The 4,719-nt window shown below is 46.3% G+C and overlaps 1 pseudogene; it reads right to left on the bottom strand.

Annotated features, from left to right (window-relative positions):
* Positions 1-539: 539 nt before the first annotated feature.
* Positions 540-2,160, bottom strand: LOC120838862 (annotated as a pseudogene).
* Between the last annotated feature and the right edge of the window lie 2,559 nt (positions 2,161-4,719).

Here is a 4,719-nt window from a genome sequence, read left to right as displayed (position 1 = left end):
GCTTTTACCAGGGGTCGCTGCGGAGGTATTTCCGGGCTCTGTTGCAGGCGGCCCAGGTTTTTTCTGAGAAATTTCCCGCTGGGTTTCAAGGTTCGTCGCCTTGATACTTTGGATCTCTGTAGAGGGCTGCGGGTCCGAGTTTGGGCGGAGCCAGCCTGCATCCGCGGTTCGCGGCCGAGGACTGCAGCGTTCTCAGGTCACCGTCGAATCTGTCTCTCTGCTCGAACTTTCTCGAGCTTCTCCTTTTTTCTTCACTTTCCACCGCCTAGCTTGGCACCTCTTCTTTCCTCTTCTTTTTTCACCGCGTAACGTGACACCTGGTGACAGCTGATAACAGCGGAACAAGATTACCTTGCCCACTGTGAACGTGTGCGAGGTGTCCCCTTGCCAGGAAATACTTTTCCTACTTTTACCCAGCAACCTTGCGAAGTGCATCGTTTTCTTGCTCTTCTTGAAATGTCTTTTTCGTAATTTTAGGGAACCGATGTCCACAAAAGAGCACCTGCGACGTTGAGCAGGAGAACTTGTTCCCGCCAAAACTATGTCTGGTGCATAACCTTCAGTCTCACTGCCGACTTTTTATCGTTACACGTCAGAAGTTCAGCAATTTTGGACAATATCCTCCAGTATGGGTCAAGATAAGTGGCCTCGTGCGAGCCGGGAACATTTCCCACTATGACGTCATAAAGCGGTGCCTCTAGGCATTTCACGATCGCGGTACCCTTGAAATATGGCGAAGCGATGTCGAACTTGGCATCTGGAACCTCCGGTTGGGTGCCGTCTACCAACAGAAGAGTAGCTTTTGACTCTGTAAGTGCTGTTTCTGGGACAAGCGACCGGCGCACGATCAGGGTGTTGCTGCCAGTGTCTCTTAAAACCGAAACAGCCTGTCCGAACAGTTCACCTTCCACAACAGGCATGTCGTACATTTCGGTCGTCCTCTCTCGGGCAGCATCTGCGACCTCTTTGGCAGCCTTTTTTCTTAGGTTTCTTTCTCCCGGCTTGTTGTGACTCCTGGCGTAAGTTCTTAGGAGATATACATGAAGAAGCTTCTCTTGGATCGTTACTCTTCTTCCTACACGTCTTCAAATCATAAGCTGGCCTACCGCAGTAGACGCAGTACAGTTGTGTGAGCTTTGAGCGACAGTCAGATGCTTTGTGTCCTTTTTTCTCACAAACGAGGCATCCGATTGTAAGCTTTTTGGTGGCTTCTCCACTTTCGTGCTTTGATTTCTTTCTGATTCCGGCGCCTTCCTGAACAACAGCAAGTTTCGCTGACATTGCGCCTCGAGATAATGGTCTGCCGCTTCGGCCATTACACTGAGTGTTTTGCAGTTCCTCTCGCGCAAAAACAACGCCAACTGGCTGTGTCAGTTGTTGAAGAACTGTTCTGCGACAACGAGGTCTCGTGAAATCTCAAATCTTGTGACCGTTTCTGACATTTCCATCCAGCGATCGAAAAAACGAAAGCCGTTTACAATTCCCTGTAACGCCGGTTAGAGCGCAGCTCTTGAGGAGGAGGATAGAAGCGTACTGGGGGTTAGGTGACTCCTTGAGGTCACGTGACCTCAGGGGGGCTCGCATGACGTCAGGAGGTCACTTGACCTCGAGGGAGGACGTGACCTCGGGGGGTGATGTGAACTCAGGGGGTCACGTGGCCTCAGGGGGTCACGTGACCTCAGGGGGTAACGTGACCTGACGGGGGTCGCGTGACCTCAGGGGGTCGCGTGACCTCAGGGGGTCGCGTGACCTCAGGGGGGTCACGTGGCCTCAGGGAGTCACGTGACATCAGGGGGCCACGTGACCTCAGGGGGTAACGTGACCTGAGCGGTCACGTGACCTTTGGGGGTTCACGTGACTTCATGGGGTCACGTGACCTCAGGGGGGTCACGAGGCCTCAGGGAGGTCACGTGACCTGGGGGGTCACGTGACCGAGGGGGGGTCACGGGACCTCGCGGTTACGCCGACGCCGACGGCGACGCCGCTCAAGCCGGAAACGGGCCCCTAAGAGCTGCGCTCTAAAACTAGATAGTTTCGCGGCGTATACTGCTTTCCAGTTTCACCGTCTGGGGGTTTGCTCTCGCAAAACTTTTCACGGTAGCCTTCCGCTGTGAAGTGAAAGCGTCGGAGTAGGGCCAGCTTGGCCTGATCATATTTCATTGAATCCGCCTAGACAGATACCCAAAGCAGTGACCCATTTTTCCGTGGCGGCGCCTGCTGTCGGGATCGCAGCCTCTGCCAAGCGAAGCTTTGGCTGAAGAGTTTCCTGCTCAAGAGAAGCCATCGCGCGTTCGGCGCCTAGTCTTTCTTTTGTCGCTTTTCTTTCCGCTACCTTCGCGTCCCGTTCACGCGCTCGTTCCGCCCCTACCCATTTGCGTAAGTCGTCTCCTGCGAGGCCTAGCGCTTGGCCCAGAGATATGATTTTCCTTGTCTCCCCCTATTGGAAAAACGTACAAGAAACAAACCTGCTGCTTGTACAGTTCTGGTATGACACCACCATAATTTCTTTGTGTTATGCATGCAGCTAGTTTGGTTTGGCGTTCTGCATAACTGGAGATACCGGCACCGCCATGGCTCCGGGTCTGTCTATACTGGCAGCCACTTTGCTTGCCGATATGATTCGGTGTGGCTGGCATGATTTGCGTCCGATGACGTAGGTGACTGCCGTCTTTCCAACAAAACGCTTATACCACAGGACCACCGGTATAACCAAATCATACATGCAGAAAGACGACCGCCATCTTCCAAAAAAACGTCCATCGTTCACCACCGCTATCGTTACATACCCCTTAGCGAAAACTAATACGTTTGAAATATACCACATTCTAATTTGAGTGTATTTGAAATACACTTCATAATTTTAAGTACACGAAAAATAGACCGTAAATATAAACTTCTTTTTTTTTCACTTAGTACTAAAATATACTTTTAAAAATCATTTTAAAATACCTTTACTTAAACTACATTTGAAGTTCCCTTCATGCGCTTTGAAATATGTAAATACTAAATTAATAGGCACAAAATACCTTTCACATATATTTCTTGAAATGTTTATTTAATTCATACAAAATATACTCCAACCCTAGAAAAATGGAGCAATCAAAAATACGTGCAGAATACTCTTAAAATACCTGAAAATCGTAAATACTGTTGTGTTATAATCTAAGTACCTTTTGACTGCAATACTTTGGTAGTTTGACTTAAACTACCAAAATACTTGAAGTGAACTAGAAGTTCACTTCAAGCAGATATGGAGTACACTGACGCGCCTAAATACAACATTTGATTAGTTTGTCAACTGAATTGCGGAGCATCGCACTGATAAATCAGCCCAGTTTATGTTATTGTTTCCTTTTTTCTATCAAGAACACACCTGATCAGTTACTTGCACACCAATCACAAACGGGGTTCGGGAACTACAACCACAAGATTTGCTGATGCTGGAAAGCTTCAGCAGGTGCTGTGAACAGATACGTTTGGCGTGGTTTTGTTAGCACAATGTTAGTTCACTGAACGTGTATACTCACCATTGTACGTGATGCGAATAGTGTCTTTAATATAGTGATATTAACTACCATATTAAATAGTCAACTACTAAAATGGAAAAGCAAAACAACTACTGTATTTTTTTTTTTTTTTTTTCGCGGGCTCAATATTTCGCGATTTAGGTCAAAGTTGGAGTTTCGGAATAATTCGCAAATTCTAATTTTCGCGACGGGCTGGGATCGCAATATAGATTTTAATGTTTTTACATTTTGCCGGAATTGTTCACGGGACCTATTTTTCGGAATTGTAGGCGATTCGCGAACTTTGCGAGAATTAGGTCCTCACGAAAATAAAGTCGTTTACAGTATTTTAAAGTGAAGATACTGCCTTGATTCGCTTCGTCCTGTGTGTTGCTACGCAGAGAAGCAATAACATGTATTTTATGAGCCGTTTGTGTGGATATTGTTTTAAGGACTGCGCCGAATTGTTATTAGTTGTACCAATGCCTTTTACTAAGAGATATCGTCCACGAACTTCAAAACACTGTTTCCCCTTTGACAGACTCCCGAGGAGAAGATTGAATACTTGGAACCTCAATAAGCGCAGAGGTGGTCACCGAAAAAATGATTACCATCAATATGTAGGCTATATAAGGCTCTAGAGCAGTCATCGGAACTGTGAATGAGCTGTTCAGTGCGTCATGGTGTTTGTGTTTGTGTTCGTTTCTAATGTAGCTTTGTCAGATGTATTTAGTAGTACCTTCAAATACCACAGGGACACCATTTACTGACAAAATCGAAAATAAAAAAAAAATTGTGTAACCGGTTTTTAATGCACAAATGGCATCTTGAGTGTGAAGGGATAATATTTTTGGTATATTTAAAATATTTGTTGATACATATTTATAATGTATTTTGAATACCTTACGCGCGTATTTCGAATGCGGCCAAAATAATACAGAATAAATACAAAATGAATATTCGTACTAAATATATTTCAACTTTGTTTGAAGTACGGCCTCTTTTTGCTAAGGGACACCATACATGTCGAAAAAGAACATAAGCCACGTTTACACGAATGCGACTTAGTCGCATTGAATCCAGTTGCCGCATTCAATATGCGGTCATGTAAACGGCATAATGCGCAAAGCGCATCGCATTTTGGAACGGGGAGGATTATCGGAAGGCGCTCGCTGCGGGAGCGAGTGAACAGCTGAGAACATGGCGGCGGCCA

The sequence above is a fragment of the Ixodes scapularis genome, unplaced genomic scaffold (genome assembly GCF_016920785.2).
Source record: "Ixodes scapularis isolate PalLabHiFi unplaced genomic scaffold, ASM1692078v2 PGA_scaffold2__306_contigs__length_199485367, whole genome shotgun sequence".
Classification (NCBI taxonomy): domain Eukaryota; kingdom Metazoa; phylum Arthropoda; class Arachnida; order Ixodida; family Ixodidae; genus Ixodes; species Ixodes scapularis.
This window is presented reverse-complemented; position numbering and strand designations above follow the sequence as displayed.